The 21626-nt window shown below is 47.3% G+C and overlaps 1 pseudogene; it reads left to right on the top strand.

The window, feature by feature from the left end:
• Positions 1-896: 896 nt before the first annotated feature.
• On the top strand, positions 897-20438 carry LOC134346557 (E3 ubiquitin-protein ligase TRIM39-like; annotated as a pseudogene).
• The last annotated feature ends 1188 nt before the right edge of the window (positions 20439-21626 follow it).

Here is a 21626-nt window from a genome sequence, read left to right as displayed (position 1 = left end):
AGCCGGGCCGTATGTGGTGAAGTCATGAAGGAAAATGGAAATCAGATTTGAATGTTTTCTACACTGCAATGTACAATGTCCAGTCCTGTGGTTATTTCTGCAGCCGCATCTTTGTCATCGCTACAGTATCTGTCTCCTCACAGCAGATTCTCTCCACATCCCGTGTTCCATACTGATTTAATAGTTGCTATAAATTTGCATTAAGCACCGTTTTTACACCTCAGGTTGACTCCCCTTAATCCTCAATCTAAAAAAAAACGAGCTTTAATAGGAACACCGACGGTTAGGCGGCATCTCTGGAGAGAAATGGACAATCGACATTTCGGGTGGAGAACCTTCACCTGGACTGTCTCTACCCGGAATATCTTATGTCTATTTTTCTCCACAAATGCTGTCTGACCTGCTTAGTTCCTCCAACAGCTCTCTTTTTCCTCCAGATTCCTGCATTTACAGTCCCTTGTGTCTCTCTTTTCAGGACTTGTCCCTTCAGTTCTGCCGTAGACTGAAACAAGCTCTTCTCTCCGGCTTTATCTTCGTTAGGCTACATCTTCACTAGACCGGATAAATCCGTAACCGAAGCTTTTTCTCTTCATTTTGACCCTCCGTACACACTGAAACAGGCGATTTCCTCCCCCGAAAACGGAGATTTTCAGAAACGTTCTCGAGTGAATAAATCTGAAAACACCGAATATCCGGCGTAGAGTGTACGGGGTAACCGTAGGTGGGACTTGTTTAATGTGTTTCTGTTCCCTGCTGTGGAAATGAACACGATTCCTGCTCACTGAAAAGGAACATTCATTCCCGAGACTGCAGCGCCCCTAGTGGACAATCGCGGTACCGCAGGCGTTCAGCAGCTCCCCGAAAGTGAAAGGATCCGGAACCAGGAAGTACCGAGAGTTAACATGGCTTCGAAAGGACAGGTCGAGAGTTTAACCGAGGAGGCAATTTGTCCCATCTGCCTGGATTTCTTCACCGATCCGGTGTCACTAGAGTGTGGACACAACTTCTGCCGCTCCTGCATCACACGATATTGGGAAAGGGAGGAGAGAAACTCCTACCCGGAATGCAGAGAGGAGTTTGCGGAACGCACCCTCAGGGCCAATCGGGCCTTAGCAAATCTGTCTGAGAAAGCTCGAAAATTAAACCTGAATCCGAAAGAGAAGGAAAGTAAATTTCACTGCGAGAAACATGAGGAAGAACTAAAGCTGTTTTGTGAGACGGACAAGACACTGATCTGCCTGATCTGTGCGACTGCGCGGGAACACAAGTCTCACAACTTCATGCCCGTTGAAGAAGCCGTCGAAATCTACAAGGTATAACTAACCAGGTTTTGATCAGCTGTTTAGTTAGTTGCATATTTTGGTCTAATGTCTTCACTCTCTGATTCCCAGGGTCGGGTTAAATCTTCCATAGACTCTCTCACTAAAAAGAAATCAGACTTCGAAGAAATGGAGCAACAACAGAAAGAGAAGATTTCTGGAGTTCGGGTGAGGCTCCTGAACAGAATTTACAAATTCCCTGTGTGGTTTTGTCTCCTTTAATGCAGAATAGCAGAGTATCGCAGCTCCAGTAACCTGGGATAGATCCTGACCCCTGGAGTTGTCTGCGTGGAGTTTGCACGTTCTCCCCGTAACCAGTACCTTCCTTTACCCGACATTGCATGGTTGAATGGTAAAATAGCTACCGTAATTCATCTTGTGATTGTGGGTGGTCTGTGAATTAGGTCGGAATTAGTGGGTTAGAGACGGAGCATATGTTTCAGGGAGACGTGGGGGAATGTGATGGAGGGCGTTGTTCTGAGAACCAGCAGAGAAGTTAATGTGCTGAATAGTGACCTTCCATGTCAGAAGGAAATACAAAAAATAGCCTCAAATAGTAAACTAGCCTCTCCTTTCATTGACAGGAACAGACACACAGCCTTCAGTCTCACATCACATCCCAGTTTGCTGAACTGCGCCTGGTTCTCACTGAGAAAGAGCAGCGCGCACTCCAAAATCTCAGGGAGGAAGAGGCGAGGATTCTGAATCCAATGGAGGAAAATCTTCGAGACATTCAAGAGAATTTAAATTCTATCCAGGAGGAGATCTCTAAGCTACAGGAACAGAAGGATCAACAAGAAAATATCATATTCCTCATGGTGAGAGATTTCAGTTTGCTTCTGTAAAAGTTCACAGTCACAAAATGATGTATTTTATCTCAAATACTGTAATTGGAAACTGATTTTCACCATGCAGATGTCTTGACTGTTCAGGATTGTCGTTGTCCCAAACCAGCCTCCCACAACATCTGAAGGACAATCTGCAAACTTCTCAGGAATGAGTTACTCTGATCAGAGCACTGAGCTGGTGATCATTTCTGTGATTCCCACGTATAATATCCCCTGATACTCAGAGTAACACCCGGTTACCATCACAGGTTATGAGTGTATTTCTGATATTCTCTTCACCACATTTCTTGTGGAATTTATTAACAACCAAATGATGTTTTATCTTTGATTTTTGGTCTCCTAAATACAGAAATATTTTCTCCACTCCCATGCCATCAAATCCATTCGGAATGTTAAATTCCTCCATCTGATCCTCCCTACTTCATATCCAGATAAAAATGCACAACCTGCCCAGTCTCTCCTGTAAGTTCCATCCACTCATTTGTGGTATCATTTTCATGAAATTTCTTGTACTTCCTCCCATGGTTCTGTGTCCCTCTTTCTCCATGTGTGCCAATAGGAGTGAGTTTAGTGGGAGTTTTCAGAGTTTCAAAGGTACATTTAATGGCTGAGAAATATAGGCAATATACATCCTGAAATTCTTTTTCTACAGAAACATCTACGAAAATGAAGGAGTGTCCCAAAGAATGAATGAGTTAAATGTTAGACCCCAAAGCACCCCCAGCTCCCCCTCCCATGCACAAGCAGCAGCAAGGCAACGACCACCTCTCCCCATCAGCAAAAAAGCATCAGCACCCTCCACCGAGCACTCAAGCCTGCAGCAAAGCATCAATAAAGACACAGACTTGCAGTACCCCAAAGACTACTCATTCACCCAGTAATTCAACATAACACAGGCTCTCTCTCCCTAAAATGGGAAAAAGAGATGACCTGTTTCACAGCGAGAGGGGAGACATAACAAACAACTCACTGATTTACGACGTTAAAAGTCTGTTGCGTTGTTTTTTCAAGCTCTGTGCTAAAAGACCGCAGGTCTCGTGTCACACAGCCAGCAGCCAGCTTGTTGCTTTCGATCTTCCATCTCCCACGACATACCGATTCCCCGCAGAGGCACCGACCTCGAGCCCACCCACTTCCAGAGCCACAAAATCCTGGAACTCTGAAGGCGTGCTAGTCTTCTAGGCCGCGTCCTCTATTTATCGAACAGCGACCAATTGTGAGACCCCGAGAAAGAGTCTCATTCCGACAAAGAACCGAAGGCAACGTGTAACTCCAGGTCAGGGTCTTCAAAAGAACCCTGAAAGGGAAATATAGAGATACTAAAGATAGAAATAGAGCTGTTTCTGAAAATGCTAGCAAAGCAGTCACCATTAGGCACCATCATCCTCGTAAGTTTCCAGCAGCTTTTAATAACTTGGCTCAGATTCCTGCTATTGCGATGCCAATGGCCAGTCTCAGTCAGTTGAGATCTGTGTTTGATTTATTTCAGGAGGAAGCTCGTCGGAAGAGAAGGTAGGACATGGTCTTTACTGAAACTCTGTATGGATTTGTAAAATAGTTCAAATATTACTGATGCTCAGTTTATAACCAGCTGTATAATATTTTCAGGATCAGTGATGATGCCCAGATATTGTCAGTGACAGATGGTGCCCTACTGGCTGAAAAATTCTACCACCCCTATTTGTTCGACATAGCGTTGAGAGAAGTGTTTGATGGCATTAAGCGAGGTAAAACATATAGATTCATTTGCTCTTGTTTCAGACACAATTAATAATTAGACACAGAGTTTGGCTGTAATAATAGACTGAAGGGGAACTGAAGTTTATTCTGGCCCCAACTCCACCTGCAGGGAGGCATCACTGTCACGTGATCATGTGGAGAAGTCAGACCCCTGAACACTCCAACACTGGGGCAAAATATAACCACTTCACGGGACTGTTAGATGAACCACAGCATCCTGATCCAATTCATACTGGAAAAATATGTCAATGCATGCGCTTGAATTCTGCCACAGTAGTTCTGGAATTAATATTTCATTAATGACGTTAAAGGGGATAAAATCTAGTATCACTGTGGTGACAAGGATTGTCAGAAAAATACACCAGTCCTTCGAGCCACTCACCCTGTCTGACCTGTCCGTGACCGCAGTCTGATTGACTCAGCTCTGCCCCCTGCTGGATTCGCGAGTCTCACTGTTGTTATCAAACCACCACATTGAAGCATTGTCGGACCGAACCCGGACACACCGATCAGCATTGATCTCGGTGAACGATGGGAGAAGCTCACACAGCATAACTCTGGCAAATCTCGCTCACACACATAGACAAGAAGGATTGGCAGATTATAGTCAGAGCCTCAGCACTGCACATTGTTAGTTCCCTCAGTGACATAGAAGCTATTCTCTCTCTTCAGACACAGTGAATGGTTTTTATTTGAACAATTCACGCACATGTCACACATTGCCAACACACACTGGGCATGTGAAGACACACTGTAACATACAATACTTCAATGTGCACCCTCACCTTCAACGTGAACACTCACTCACTGATATTTACCACAACCAACACACACTCACACACAGTGACACATATCCAAATGCACCATCACAGAGAAACAGGTAGAGCTCCGTGTGCTTGTCCCATTTTCCTTTAACCATTTGCTATCCATGTACCTGTCTAAATTTATTTTAAAATATTTTTATTATACCTGTTTCCGCAGCTTCCTTTGGCAGCAAATTTCACTTGTACTCACATCCCTCACAGATCACTTAAAAACTTTCACTTCATTCTCTGCCCTCTGCTTTTGGACTCTGTTATTCTTGGGGAAGAGACCATGTGTATACACTTTACATCTGCCCTCATGATTTTATGTACCTCGAAAAGGGGTCCCCCTCAACATCCAACGCTCCAGGGAAATAGCCCCAGCTTATCCAGTCTCTGCTTTTAACCCAAGCCCTCCAGTCCTGATAACACCTTCCTGTAATGACATCCTTCCCAGAGTCAGGGAGCTAGAAAGGCACACAGACTCCAAGTGTGGTCTATGATCAACATCAAAGGTCTTGGTGAAGTTCATGTGGACAATGTCTAACACCCTGTCCTGGTCAATGCTCTCTGTCACCTCTTCAGCACACTGGAATTTGTGAGATGTAATATTCCATGCTGAACGCCATGCTGACTGTTCCTGATCAGTCCTCATCTTTCCAAATGCTGTTAATCCTGTCTCTCAGAAACTTGCCCACCACTGACGTTCGGTTTATGGACTGGACTTCCCTGGTATGACCATCCAGCCCTTCTTAACTGAAGGCTCAAACTGAGCCACCCTCCAGTCTTCCAGAAGCTCACCTGTGGTGAAATGTGAAGCAAATATATCTGCCAGAGTCTCTGCAAATTCATCCTCTGTCCTAATGAGGGGCTGTGGGGAGTGGGTTTGTGGGAAAGGAGACAAAGGGACTCTTATCACCCATATTCATCCCCCTTCACCTTCTGTTTCCATCTACACACACAGTTCACCCACAGGCTTTCCACCCCTCTCTCATCTGGTTCCGATTCCATCTGCCATTCATCTCTCCGCTCATGGTTCCCATTATTGTAAACAGGAAAAAGTCTGCAGATGCTGGAATTTCAAGTCCACGCACACAAAATGCTGGAGGAACTGTATACTGGCCGTCTCCCAGTCCTGATGTCCGGTTTCGACATGAAATGTCGACAGTCCCTTTCCTCCCACAATGCTGCTCGACAGAGTGAGTTCCTCCAGCAGATTGTGTAAAGACTGATTATTGGATACATTTAAGGTGGAGTCAGATAAAATTGTTAAAGGTCGACGGATTGCAGTTTGGGGAACTCGTACAGAAGGGGAATTGATGCCAGCATTGATCAGTCACAACTATTGAAGGAAGGGCCTGTTCCTATGTTGTACTGTTCTGTGTTCCCCGTTCTCCTTTTGGAAGAATGAGAGGAGATCTCAGGGAAACACAAAACTCTCTCGGGGCTCAACAGACAGGAAGCAGGGAGGATGTTTCCCCTGTCTGAGGAGTCGAGGGTCAGGGGTCACTGTCTCAGGATGCCTCAGAGCATGGTGTATCTGGAATTCTCTGCACCGGAGGGCTGTGGGGTCTCAGTCATTCAGTTCATTTAATGTCACAGAGTCATTGTCGTACAGCACAGAAACAGACCTTTCGGCCCATCACCTCGGTGTCAACCTATTTACCAGCTACACTCATCCCATTGGCCGGCATTAGGTCAGTCTCCTTCTGTGCCCTGTCTCTTAAAGTGTCTCTTAAACACAGTGATTGTATCTGATTCCATCACCTCCTCTGGTAGCAAGTTCCAACATCAACCACTCACTGTTCAAATAAACTCACCTTTAAACTCCTTCCTCTCACCTGGGACATGTGACCTCTTGTATTTGATCCCCCTCCTGTGGGAAGAAGATTTCAACCATCTGCTCAATCTACACCCCTCATAAGCTTATATATTTCTGTCAGATCACATCCCAGTCCATTTACCTGCATTTGGTCCGTATCCTTCTAAACCTTCCCTGTCATCATTTCTCTGCCACAGGTCTCAACTCCTCTTCTGTGCCAGTTCCACGGGGCCCTCAATTCTCCCGTGTTACAGAAGATGATCGACCTCATTTTCTACTACATTACAGAAGCAAATGTGCTGCAGGTCCTAAAATACAGAAAGGTAGATAAATCCCCAGGTCCTGATCCAGGACATTGTGGGAAGCTCAGGAATAAATTGTGGGGTCCATTTTGGAGATATGTGTGTCATCGATAGCTGTGGGTGAGGGGCCAGAAGACTGGAGGGAGACTAATGTTGAACATTTATTGAAGATCGGCTGTAGGGAAAAGCCTGGGAAGTACAGACCGGTGAGCCTAACGTCAGTGGAGGGTACATTAATGGAGGGGATTCTGAGAGACAGGATCTACATTCACTTGGAAAAGTGAGGACTAATCAGGGATACCCAGCTTGGTTTTCTGCATGGACGGTATGGTAGCATAGTGGTTAGCACAACGCTTTACAGTACCAGTAACCCGGGTTCATGTCCCGTCACTGCCTGTAAGGAGTTTGTACGTTCCCCATGACCACGTGGGTTTCTTCCAGGTGCTCCGGTTTCACAGTCCAAACCCGTACCAGTTGGCAGGTTAATTGGTCATTGTAACTTGTCCCATGGTCAGGCTCAGATTAAATCAGGGGTTTCTGGGTGGTGGGGTCATTGTAACTTGTCCCATGGTCAGGCTTGGATTAAATCAGGGGTTGCTGGATGGTGGGGGTCATTGTAACTTGTCCCATGGTCAGGCTTGGATTAAATCAGGGGTTGCTGGATGGTGGGGGTCATTGTAACTTGTCCCATGGTCAGGCTCGGATTAAATGGGGTTTCTGGGTGGTGGGGTCATTGTAACTTGTCCCATGGTCAGGCTCGGATTAAATCAGGGGTTGCTGGGTGGTGTGTGTCATTGTAACTTGTCCCATGGTCAGGCTCGGATTAAATCAGGGGTTGCTGTGTGGTGTGGATCATTCTAACTTGTCCCATGGTCAGGCTCGGATTAAATCGGGGTTGCTGGGTGGTGGAGGTCATTGTAACTTGTCCCATGGTCAGGTTCGGATTAAATCAGGGGTTTCTGGGTGGCGGGGGTTATTGTAACTTGTCCCATGGTCAGGCTCGGATTAAATCAGGGGTTGCTGGGTGGTGGAGGTCATTGTAACTTGTCCCATGGTCAGGTTCGGATTAAATCAGGGGTTTCTGGGTGGTGGGGTTATTGTAACTTGTCCCATGGTCAGGCTCGGATTAAATCAGGGGTTGCTGTGTGGTGTGGATCATTCTAACTTGTCCCATGGTCAGGCTCGGATTAAATCGGGGTTGCTGGGTGGTGGGGTCATTGTAACTTGTCCCATGGTCAGGCTTGGATTAAATTAGGGGTTGCTGAGTGGCCCGGTCATTGTAACTTGTCTCATGGTCAGGTTCGGATTAAATCAGGGGTTTCTGGGTGGCGGGGGTTATTGTAACTTGTCCCATGGTCAGGCTCGGATTAAATCAGGGGTTGCTGGGTGGTGGGGGTCATTGTAATTTGTCCCATGGTCAGGCTCGGATTAATTCAGGGGTTTCTGGGTGGTGGGGTCATTGTAACTTGTCCCATGGTCAGGCTCGGATTAAATCAGGGGTTTCTGGGTGGTGGGGGTCATTGTAACTTGTCCCATGGTCAGGCTCGGATTAAATCAGGGGTTTCTGGGTGGTGGGGGTCAAAGGGCCGGAAGGGCCTATTCCGTGCTGTATCTCAATAAATAAATTACAGCTGATGAAAGTGCAGTAGACATCGTCTCCTTGGAGTTTAGCGAGGGATTTGACAAGGTAGCAGAGAGTTAGATCACATGGGATACAGTACGATCTGGAATAGGATACAGAATTGTCTGGGTGGAGTCCTGTGACCAGCGGTTGTGCTGCAGGGATCGGTGCTGGGTCCACTGTTTTTCGTCATTCATATGAATGATTCGGAGAGAATGTAGGTGACGTGTTTAGTAGGTTTGTGGAGGACCCTAAAATTGGTGGTTTCATGGACAGTAAAGAGGTTATTTAGTTATTTAGAGATTCATCTTTGTACTAGAGTCATAGAGTGATAGAAAAGTATAGCACAGAAACAGGTCCTATGACCTATCATGCAGTCACATTTAAACTGCCTTCTCCCTTTCAGCCTTCACACATGACCTCTTGTTGTAGTCCCATGCAACCTCCGTGAAAAAAGCCAACAAGCATTTACTCTCCTCATAATTTTGTATATCTCTCTCAAATCTCCCCTCAGTCTTCTACCTTACAAGGAATAAAGTCCTAACCTGTTCAATCTTTCCTTATAACTCAGGTCCTCCAGTCCGAACAACATCCCTGTAAATGTTCTCTGTTCTCTTTCATCCTTATTTACATCTTTCCTGTAGGTAGGTGACCAAAACTGCGCACAATACCCCAGATTAGACCTCACCAACATCTCATACAACTTCAGCATCAGATCCCATCTCCTGTACTCAATACTTTTATTTATGAAGGGCAATGTGTCAAAAGCTTCCTAAACAAGAGAAAACCTGCAGATGATAGAAATCCAAGCATCACACACAAAATGTTGGAGGAACTCAGCAGCTCAGGCAGTATCTATGGAAAGGAATAAATAGTCGATGTTTCAGGCTGAGATTTTGTGTGTGTTGCTCTGGATTTCCGGCATCTGCAGACTTTCTTGTCTTTATGATTTAGATTACTCTGAACAGTTCTAGTGACTTTACTACAGGAAGGATGTCATTAAACTGAGAGGGTATAAAACAGATTTACAAGGATGTTACTGAGACTGGAGGGTTTGGGTTATAAGGAGAGGCTGGATATTCTGGGTCATTTTCCTGGAGCTCAGGAGGCTCCCAAAGGAAACTGTAGAGGTGGATACAGTTACAATGATTTAAAAGACATAGGGACAGAAAATGCCTCAAAGCTCTCCATTTTTTTCTGGACACCAGAACTAACAAGTTCCCCTCCACCATCACTCCCCTCCGCTTAGCTGAACTTGTCCTCACTCTCAATAATTTCTCCTTTGGCTCCTCTCACTTCATTTAGACAAGAAGTGGAGTCATCGGCTCTCACATGGGTCCCGGCTATGCTGGCCCGTTTGTCGGATACATGGAACAGTCTATGTTCCAGGCCTACACTGGCGACCGTCTCGCACTTTTCTTGCTACATTGACAAATGCATTGGTGTTGCTTCCTGCACCCACATCGAGCTCGTTGACTTCCTCCACTTTGCTTCCACTTACACCCTGCTCTCAAATTCACCTGATCCATTTCTGATGCCTCCCTTCCCTTTCTTGATCTCAGTGTCTCTATCTCCAGAGAAAGCTTATCCAGAATGTCTATTACAAACCCACGGACTCTCACAGCTATCTGCACTATACCTCATCCCACCCTACTACTTGTAAAACCACCTCCGTCAATTCCTCCGCCTCTGCTCTCAGGATGAGGCTTTTCATTCTAGAATAAAAGAAATGTCCTCCTTTTTCAAAGAAAGGGGTTTCCCTTATTCCACCATCAACACTGCCCTCAGCTACATCTCTTCCATTTCACACATGTCCTTTCTAACCTCATCCTCCACCACCCTACCAGAGATAGGGTTCCTCTTGTCCTCATCTACAACCCCACCGGCCTCCGCGTCCAGCACATAATTCTCCGAAACTTCTGCCACCTCCAATGGGATCCCACCACCAAGCACATCTTCCTTCCTGCCCACCCCTCAATTTCTGCTTTCCACATGGAATGCTCCCGACGTGACTCCCTTGTCCATTCATCCCTCTCCACTGGTCTCCCTCCTGGTTCTGATCCTTGCAAGCAGAACAAGTGCTCAACCTGCCCCTACACATTCTCCCTCACTACCATCCAGGGGCATAAACAGTCCTTCCAGGTGAGGTGACAATTGACTTGAGTGTGCTGTGGTCGAATACTGAGCTCGGTGTTCCCGGTGTCGCCTCTGGTGTATCAGTGAGATCCAGTGTGGATTGACAGACCCCTTCGCCGAGCATCTACACTCCATCCGCCAGAACAAGTGGGATCTCCCAGTGGCCACCCATTTTAATTCCACTTCCCATTCCCATTCCAATATGTCCATCCTCCTCCACTGTCGGGATAAAGCCACACTTAGGTTGGAGGAACAACCTATCCCATCCCCTTTTCCCTCTCTCAGCTCATCTCACCAATCAACTTTGTTACTTTATCCCTCTCCCTCCAGGTTTCAGCTATCACCTGGTGGTTCTCTCTCCCTCCCCCTGCAACCTTTTAAATCTACCCCTCAGCTTTTTTTCCCTCCAGTTCTGCCGAAGGCTATTGGCCCAAAATGTCGACTTTATCTTTTTCCATAGATGCTGAGTTCTGCCAGCTCCTGCTTGGACAGCTACGTGGGTAGGAAAGGTTTAAAGGAATAGTGGGCAAATACAGACAAATGGAACAAGATCATTCAAGTGAGTTGGTCAGCACTAATGAATTCAGTCTTACCTCCATTTTAAATGCCTCCAGCGTTCACTCACCTCTTCCTCATCCAGTTGTTGTTCCACCCCTTTCTCACATCCGTTTCCACTGCTATCCCCCGCCTTTCTTTCCATTCTTGAGGAAATATCTCGGCTGAAACATCGACTGTATTATACCTCCCTTACCACATGCTGCTTGACCCGCCGAGATCCTCCAGAATTTTGTGTGTGTTGATCGGGAAAGAATCCGCTCTCCATGTCAGGGAAAAACCACAGGAAGATGCTGGTTGTCCATCCACTGTAGTTTAGTAAAACCCCGGGATAGGGTCCTGTCGGCCACCCGACTGAGCCTGAGGCCCAGCGGCCTCTCCCCGGTCCCGTCCCGGGGCTGCGCTGCCCGAGTCTCCCCCCGATCCCCGGGACTCTCTAATTCTCTGCTTCTCCCCCCAGTCTCTGTCACCCTGGATGTGGAAACGGCGCATCCGCTGCTCGAGGTGTCTGAGGATCGGAAGAGTGTGAGACGGACCGGGACCCGGAGGGATCTCCCTGACAACGGGAAGAGGTTCACACATCGGCTTTGTGTGCTGGGATCGGAGGGATTCACATCGGGGAGACATTACTGGGAGGTGGAGGTGACGGGGAATCGGCGCTGGAGGCTGGGAGTCGCTGCAGTGTCTGTGGAGAGGAAGGGATGGGTCACACCGAGTCCGGAGACCGGATTCTGGATCATCGAGTGGGATGGTGACGAGATGTTGGTTTTCACCTCCCCTGAGTCCCGTCTCCCTGCCGGTCCCATCCCCGGGAGGGTGGGAGTTTATCTCAGTTACGAGTCCGAGGCGGTTTCATTTTACAACGCGGAGACCAAGTCCCATCTCCACACCTTCACTGGGAACAAATTCACGGAGAAACTTTATCCTTTCTTCGGGACTGGATATAAAAACGAGTGGCTGAGAATCTGCTCCGGTTCCGCTCCGGGTCTGTAAACGGGTCGGGTCCGGGACCGGCGTCAGGAGTAAGTCGGTGTAAATATAAACGTGCGGAGAGTGAAATAAACACGATGTGAGAATTATCGATCCATTAATTTTAACTCGTTTTAACTCCCCCTGGTGCTAAAGTCCACCGGGACTGACAGGGTAACTGGGACAAGTGGTAGTGGTGCTGACTGGGAGAGGGAGGTCAGGGTGAATCTTGGTAACACGGGACATGTAGTGTTGGTAACACACAAAGCGCCGGAGACTCCCAGCGTGTCAGGTAACATCTATGGAGGGAAATTAGCAAGTGATTGCCCAGTGAGGGGTGATAGTTGAGGGAGGGGTGGAGTGTGGAAATGTGTTAGAAACTGGGAGGTGAGAGGTGTCAGTGACAAAGGGCTGAAGATATTAGAATCTGACAGGAGGGGAAAGTGGAGACTGGAATAAAGGGAGAGAGGTGGGGAGGAGAGTGTGGTTGATGGGCAGATGAAGAGTATGGGCGAGGAGGGGAAAGACAGAGGGTGATGGGGCTGGTGAATCAGGAGGAGAGAGACAATTAAATAGGAAAAGCGAGAGGGTGCGACCACTGAAAGTTTGAGAATTCAATGTTCATGGCACCGGGTTGCAGGCTGCCCAAGCAGAACAGAAGGAGCTGTTACGAGACAAATAGAGCCAGGATCTCTGCTTTGAACCAGCTAGACCATAAGACATAGGAGCAGAACTAGGGCGTCTGGCCCACCGAGTCTGCTCTGCCTTTCAATCATGGCTGATCATTTTCTTTCTCTTCCTCAACCCCAGCTCACGGCCTTCTCCCCATAACCTTTGATGCCATGTCCAATCAAGAACATATAAATCTCTGCCTTAAATACATCCAACGACCTGGCCTCCACAGCTGCATGTGGCAACAAATTCCACAAATTCACCATCCTCTATCTAAAGAAATTTCTCTGCATTTGTTTTGAAAGGACACCCCTCTATCTTGTGGCTGTGCCCTCTTGTCCTAGACTCTCCCACATTGGGAAACACCCTTTCCGCATCTACTCTGTCAAGGCCTTTCAACATTCAAAATGTTTCAATGAGATCCCCCCTCATCCTTCTGAATTCCAGCGAGTACAGACCCAGAGCCATCAAACATTCCTCATATGATAACCCTTTCATTCCTGGAATCATCCTTGTGAACCTCCTCTGGACCCTCTCTAATGCCAGCACATCTCTTTTAAGGTGAGGGGCCTAAAACTGGTCACAATACTAAAGGTGAGGCCTCACCAGTGACTTTTAAAGCCTCAGCATCACATCCTTGCTCTTGTATTCTAGACCTCTTGAAATGAATTGTATTTGCCTTCCTCACCACCGACTCAACCAGCAAGTTAACCTTCAGGGTGTTCTGCACAAGGACTCCCAAGTCCCTTTGCATCTCAGATTTTTGGATTTTTCCCTGTTTAGAAAATATTCTGCACATTTATTTCTAATACCAAGCTGCATGACCATGCATTTTCCAACATTGTATTTCATTTGCCACTTTCTTGCCCATTCTCCTAATCTGTCTATCCTACTGTATCCTACCTGTTTCCTCAACACTACCTGCCCCTCCACCAATCGTCATCTAATCTGCAAACTTCGCAACAAAGCCATCTATTCCATCATCTAAATCATTTATATTTAGCATAAAAAGAAGGGGCCCTAACACCGACCCCTGTGGAACACCACTAGTCACTGACGCCTAACCAGAAAAGGATCCATTTATTCTCTCTTGATGCCTCCTACCAATTGGCCAATGCTCTCACCATGTTAGAAACTTTCCTGTAATACCATGGGCTCTTACTTGGTAAGCAGCCTCATGTGTGACACCTTGTCAAAGGCTTTCTGAAAGTCCAACATCCACTGCATCCCCTTTATCTATCGCAGTGGTCCCCAACCACAGCTGCACCTTTCCTTATTCCCTGTCACGCCCACTGTTGAAATTTAACGCACGCGAGGTTATCAGTGACCCAAGATGTGCAAAGGAATGGGTCCGTGACCTATTTGTGAATGTCCCCAGTGAATCATCCATGTCAGCGCGGGAAGGAGATCAACTCCTTGAGCTTGCAAATGACGGCGGGCTGAAAAGTATGTTTGACATAACATCTCTGCCGGCATTCTGGATCAAAGTCAAGGCTAAATATCCTGAGATAGCCACGAAAGCACTGAAAACGTTGCTTCCATTTCCAACATCATGTTGCTACGAAGTGGAGTTTTCTGCAATGAATGCAACGAAAACTAAATTGCGGAATAGACTGGACATACCCCTTCGAGTATCGCTGTCTCCCATCACCGCTCGATGGGACCGTCTTGTTGCAGGAAAACAAGCCCAGGGCTCCCACTGATTCAGTGATATTGGTGTAGGAGAAGACAGGAGGGGAGGGATGGATCTAACAGCTGGATAGTTGATTGGCAAAAGGGAAACCAGACTGGAGAAGGGAGAGGATCATGGGATGGGAAGCCTGGGGAGAGAGAGAAGTGGGGAGGGTGGAAAGCAGGCAAGGAGTTATTGAGAGAGGGACAGAGGGAGAAAAGAGAGAGAGAAAAAAAGGGGAATTTTAAAAAATATATTAAATAAATAAGGGATGGGATGTGAAGGGCAGGAGGGGCATTAACAGAAGTTAGGGAAGTCAATCATTCCAGGACCAAAGAGATGTCTTCCTTTTTTAAAGAAAGAGGCTTCCCTTCCTCCACCATCTCTCTCAAACGCATCTCTCCCATTTCAAGCACATCTGCTCTCACACCATCCTCTCACCACCCCACTAGCAATAGGGTTCCCCTTGTCCTTACCTACCATCCCACCAGCCTCCGCGTCCAACATATAATTCTCCGCAACTTCTGCCACCTCCAACAGGATCCCACCACCAAGCACATCTTTCCCTCCCCACCACCTCCTTCTGCTTTCCGCAGGGATCGCTCCCTATGTGACACCCTTGTCCATTCATTTCCCCCATACCTTCCCACCGATCTCCCTCCCGGCACTTATCCTTGTAAGCTGAACAAGTGCTACATATGCCCTTACACTTCCTCCCTCACCACCATTCCGGGCCCCAGACAGACCTTCCAGGTGAGGCGACACTTCACCTGTGAGTCGGCTGGGGTGATATAATGCGTCCGGTGCTCCCGGTGTGGCCTTCTATATATTGGCGAGACCCGACGCAGGCTGGGAGACCGTTTTGCTGAACACCTACGCTCTGTCTGCCAGAGAAAGCAGGATCTCCCAGTGGCCACACATTTCACTGAATGTTTTCATATGTCATTTACACGTGGCATTAGAGCGAAGTTTTTCACATTTTTCTTTCTCTTTTTCACTGTTGTTGATTCCCCGAATCCAACTGTTGAGGATGGAGTCTGCGGCCTAATGACGGAGCCTGAACACGTGTTGAGAGGACAAGGGGAAGGTGAGCGGGTGTTCAGCGCTGTCTGCCTGCGTTTGACTGGTTTCCCTCTCTCTCGCTAGCTGCTGCGGGCATGATGAGGAACATTGATTATGTGGATAGCCTGAGGCATTTTCCCAGGGCTGAAATGGCTAACATGAGGGGCATAGTTTTAAGATGTTTGGAAATAGGTACCAAGGGGATGTTAGGGGTAAGTTTTTCACACAGAGAGTGGTGGGTGCATGAAATGAACTGCTGGCAGTGGTGGTGGAAGCAGATACAGTAGGGTCTGTTAAGAGCCTCTTGGATAGGTACATGGAGCTCAGAAAAATACAGGGCTATGCGCTGGGAAAATCCTAGGCAGTTTCTAGAGAAGGTTACATGGTTGGCACAACATTGTGGGCCAAAGGGCCTGTAACATGCTGTAAATTTCTATGTTCTATGAAGGTGCAGAGTCTTGTGTCTCAGGCATTGTTTGACTGACGTGGCTTGTGGATTGGACTCATTTATAGAGGACTCTGGTATTCATGTTTGTGTTTCTAGTTTTTAGCTCTTTGTTTTTCAAATTGATATTTTGAGCAATTTAGACCAGGGCACTACGATGTAGACTGTCTCTGTGCCTGCAGTCAATGATGGCACTGTGCTAAATTGAACAGAACTGAAATACACCGAACATTCCTAGACTCTGTGGTTTGATGTTTAATATTCTGTGTGTTATTTGTTTTTTTTCTGTTTCCATGATTTCTTTCTTTCGCATCTTGGTCGTTTGTTTTCCTTGAACATATTTCATGGTGTTTTTTCGTTTCCTGACTGCATGCGGGAAGTTGGACCCCAGGGTCGTACACTACAACATACTTTGATAAGAAATGTACTTTGCTGCTGGAATCCAGCAGTGCAGCCTAATTTCTTCCCGAATCATGATCTTGGCCACCTCCTTGTCTCCACTGATACCGCCCGACCCACTGAGTTCTCTCAGCAATTTAATTTTTGCTCCTGAAGAAGATCCCACTAACTGCACTGTGACACCCAGCATTTCCATCTGAGACAGGAATACTGTCCAGGAGTGTGGTGAGAGACAACCTTCTCTTCCACCCAATCGGGAAGATACTGATTACTCAGTTACAGTCCCCAGCTTCTTCCCCACCACAGTCCCACAAGAGTTACCTGATCAGATCCCATTGACAGAGTTCCATCTGACCGAGAATTACAGATGCAAAAAAAAGACATTTGTTTTGCTTCCACCATCTTCCCCTCATTAAACCATTTACTGCCTGATCTTCTACTGGAAACTACCCTCTGTTAAACCGTTCATGATGTGAAACTCCTCCGTTCACTCTCCCCTCATCCTTTCTAGCACACTCTCTGCACTGCCTTGTATAATGGATGTAGTTTCCTGCCATTGTCTGAGCCTGTGATGCTGCAGGCAAGTTTTTCATTGCAACACCCGAGCTGCTGGCGAGGAGGTGGGGGGGGGGGCGGGGTGCGTGGTTTGTTTCTCACCAGGGCAGTGGTCAGGCAGCATCTATAGAGGGAGAGGGACAATCAACTTTTCCCCTTGAGACCCTTCCTCTGAACAGAACGGCTTGAGTTCTGTCTGTTTCCCTTCACAGACACCGCCTGACCCGCTGACTTTCCTCCAGCATTCCGTGTGTTGCTCTGGATTCCTGCATCTGCAGCCTCTCGTGTCTCCAGACTGTAACGGTGCATTGTACACACGAGAATAAACTCGGCAGGACTTCACTTGATCTTTCGTCGCTTGGAGGGCAGCCCTCTTCACCCTCGTCTCCCCCACCCCCGTCATACACGCAAACACAATCCCTCACTCAAGCCAACTTCTACAGATGTACAGTAGAAGGCGTTCAGAACCGTTCCATCACTGTCTGGTTTGGATTCGTCAATGTGTTGTCAGATTTCTGAATGGACCATCAACAGTCTCTACAACGTATTTATTTTCTTATTGTAACATACAGTAAAATAATACACTGTACTCTCCTGCTGTCGCAGAACAATAAATTTCACAACATACGTTGGTGATAATAAACCTGATTCTGATTCGAATTCTTGACCCACACTGGGAAATCCTGTCTTCCTAAAGTGTGGTGCCCGGAATTGGAGCCAAGCCTCCATCACTCGGCTGTGGAGATGTTCCTGTAGTTTGTAATCTCTCCTCCAGGGGGCGACCTGCCATAGGTTCTGTTTGTAGCTTTTGCTCTCGGTTGGGTTTCCTTGTTAGCCAACAGTCTGTTTCAGAAGAGATATGACTCATCAGTCTCTCCCACCCCCATGCATATGGCTAATCTATTTTTCTCTTGTCCTCTGTCTCACCAAATAACATGGCATTCTAGTTGTTAATCCTTACAGCTTCTTGTGTGGGTTAAGTCTGATAACACACGACTGTACTTCTATCCCGTCGCCTTCTCATTCGTAATCTTGTCGTCCTATGAAACCAATTGACCTAATTTTGCAAGTATTTACTTTAAGGCTATATTTATGTGACATTTGAAGTTACATCCAAAGTCAGCTGTGATTTTTTTCGAACCCTTGTTCTCAGAATAATTGCCCAGACCTCTTTGCCAGGATTGGGGACTGAAGAACTAATCGGTTTAAAGTGAGAGGGAAAGATCTAACAGGAGTCTGAGGGATAACATTTTCACACATTGGGTGGTCAGCATAAGCCCTAGGAAGTATTTCCCAGTGCGGCAACAACTAATAAGAGGGGGCATAACTTTAAGGAGATTGGAGAACAGTATAGCGGGGATGTTCCATACAGAGTTTTACACAGATTGGTGGGTGCGAGGAACGCTCTGCAAGTGTGGTAGTAGAGGCAGATACATTCGGGGCATTTAAGATACGTAACAACAGGAATTCTGCAGATGCTGGAAATTCAAGCAACACACATCAAAGTTGCTGGTGAACGCGGCAGGCCAGGCAGCATCTCTAGGAAGAGGTACAGTCGACGTTTCAGCCCGAGACCCTTCGTCAGGACTAACTGAAGGAAGAGTTAGTAAGAGATTTGAAAGTGAGAGGGGGAGGGGGAGATCCAAAATGATAGGAGAAGACAGGAGGGGGAGGGATGGAGCCAAGAGCTGGACAGGTGATTGGCAAAGGGGATATGAGAGGATCATGGGATAGGAGGTCCGGGGAGAAAGACAAGGGTGGGGGGAAACCCAGAGGATGGGCAAGGGGAATAGTCAGAGGGACAGAGGGAGAAAAGGGAGAGAGAGACAGAAAGAGTGTGTGTATATAAATAAATAACGGATGGGGTACGAGGGGGAAGTGGGGCATTAGCGGAAGTTAGAGAAGTCGATGTTCATGCCATCAGGTTGGAGGCTACCCAGACGGAATATAAGGTGTTGTTCCTCCAACCTGAGTGTGGCTTCATCTTTACAGTAGAGGAGGCCGTGGATGGACATGTCAGACTGGGAATGGGATGTGGAATTAAAATGGGTGGCCACTGGGAGATCCTGCTTTCTCTGGCGGACAGAGCGTAGGTGTTCAGCAAAGCGGTCTCCCAGTCTGCGTCGGGTCTCGTCAATATATAGAAGGCCACATCGGGAGCACTGGACGCAGTATATCACCCCAGCCGACTCACAGGTGAAGTGTCGCCTCACCTGGAAGGACTGTCTGGAGCCCTGAATGGTGGTAAAGGAGGAAGTGTAAGGGCATGTGTAGCACTTGTTCCACTTACAAGGGCAAGTGCCAGGAGGGAGATCAGTGGGGAGGGATGGCGGGGGACGAATGGACAAGGGAGTCGCGTAGGGAGCGATCCCTGCGGAAAGCAGGGGAGGGGAATTGGAAAGATGTGCTTAGTGGTGGGATCCCGTTGGAGGTGGCGGAAGTTACGGAGAATAATATGTTGGACCCAGAGGCTGGTGGGGTGGTAGGTGAGGACCAGGGGAACCCTATTCCTAGTGGAGTGGCGGGAGGATGGAGTGAGAGCAGATGTACGTGAAATGGGGGAGATGCGTTTAAGAGCAGAGTTGATAGTGGAGGAAGGGGAGCCCCTTTCTTTAAAAAAGGAGGACATCTCCCTCGTCCTGGAATGAAAAGCCTCATCCTGAGAGCAGATACTCATTTAAGATACTCAGACAAGCAGGTGGATGAAAGAAAAATTGAGAGCAACGTGGAAGGGAGGGGTTATGTTTATCACAGAGCAGGCTAAAGGGCCAGCACTGCATCATTGGTGATATTTATGTTCAATGTTGTGTGTTCTAGTGAAAAGACATTTGGACACGTACACACAACCGACCTGTACATGCATAACAAGATAAGGCGGCATCTATGGAGAGGAATAAAGAATCTACAATCTACATGAAGAGTCTTGGAATTTGGCGGGAGGAGAGAGAGCAGCACGCCGCGCGTGCGCAGCTCTCCGGTGAAAAATGGTATCGTATCTGTTAAATAGGGGCCATGGACAATTCTGATTTCATGGAGACAGACGTGAAAGTACAGAGGAACATCTGCAGAAATTTCTGAAACGCAGGTTTCGCTACCGTTGTTACTGCGCGATCGAGAATTCTCCCGAGGGAAGGCCTCGAAATCCCCGGCTTTGCCTGCTGTTGGCGACCGAGATTGAGGTCGAATCGTTCGAATAGAGATGGTACTCGGTACTCGGTGTCGGAGAGCTGATCGGAGGCTCGAAGTTTTTAGGACGACTCAGAGTCGGACTGTGGTCGGCATGGCAGGGAGAGTTTTTCTTCCTTCTCCCGTCTGCGTGAGATGTGGTACATTTGAGAGACTTAGAACTTTTTACTGTGCTCAAGGACTTCTTCATCAAGTTATGGTATCGTTGCACCGTTGTAACTATATGTTATAATTATGAGGTTGTGTTAGTTTTTTCAGTCGCGGTCTGTCCTGCGTTTTGTGATATTACACCGGAGCAAATATTGTATAATTTCTTAATGCATGCATTACTAAATGACAATAAGAGGACTGCGTGTCTTCATAATCTTAAAAAAGTCGACTCCTTATTTGTCTCCATAGATATTGCCTCACCTGCTGATTTCCTCCAGTATTTGGTGAGTGTTACTCTGGATTTACAGTATCTGCAGAATCTCTTGTGTTCATACAAAACACGCTGCTAGCAGCCAAAAGTTTCTGTTCTGTGTTGAAGCGGTCGACGGTAGCGAATCGTTTGTGAAGTTGCGATTGGGAAAGGGGCTGGGAGTATTTACATTTACCTGAGTTTCTCAAAAAATTGGACGCTTCCACTCCAGTGGAAGGCAGGATGAGCACCACCAAACACGTTGAGTTATTTCTCCTTGTGTGGGATTTTTCTTATCTGTTCAACAATAAAAGAAAGATAGGGTCTAGCGGAGCGGCCATCGTCGGACTGGGGGCTCGTGTCAGCCTGGAAACTTAGAGTCTTTGACTCAAGGCCTTCGATGAGAAGAGGCTGAGGCCAAAGAAACAGGAAAGAAGGGTAGGTTTTTCCTTTTGTTATTGCCGATTTGGTCTTGGTTGTATGGCAGTGGAATGTACCTCCTGTGGGATGTGGGAATCCATGGCACCTGATTGTCTCCCTGACGACTACACTTGCAGGAAGTGCAGCCAACTCCAGCTCCTGAAAGACCACATTAAGGAGCTGGAGCTGGAGTCAGATGAACTAAGGAACATCCGGGAGGCAGAGCAATTGATAGATAAGACTTTTGAGCTGGTGGTTACACCCAGAGTACAAAATTCAGGGAATAGATGGGTGATCATTTACAGAGGTAAAGGGAGAAAAGTCAGTGCAGGGCCTCCCTGCGGCCATTCCCCCCAGCAACAGGTATACCCCTTTGGTATCTGCTGAGGGGGAGAACCTATCTGGACAAGGCAGCAGCGGTCAGACCAATAGCACATTGGTCAGCTTTGAGACTCAGAAGGGTGAAGTCGAACGGAGCAATTGACATGATACTCGATAGGTCGGGGGACAGATCGGAGATTCTGCAGAAGCAAAAGAGACACCAGGATAGTCTGTTGCCTCCTGGGTGCTAAGGTCGAGCATGTCTCTGAGCGATTGCAGAATATTCTTGAGTGGGTGTGGGTTGGTGAGAAGCCAGAGGTCATAGTACATATAAGTACCAATGACAGACAGAAGAGGAGTAGACGTCTTGCGCAATTTG

This window comes from Mobula hypostoma, chromosome 5, assembly GCF_963921235.1.
Source record: "Mobula hypostoma chromosome 5, sMobHyp1.1, whole genome shotgun sequence".
Lineage (NCBI taxonomy): Eukaryota > Metazoa > Chordata > Chondrichthyes > Myliobatiformes > Myliobatidae > Mobula > Mobula hypostoma.
This window is presented reverse-complemented; position numbering and strand designations above follow the sequence as displayed.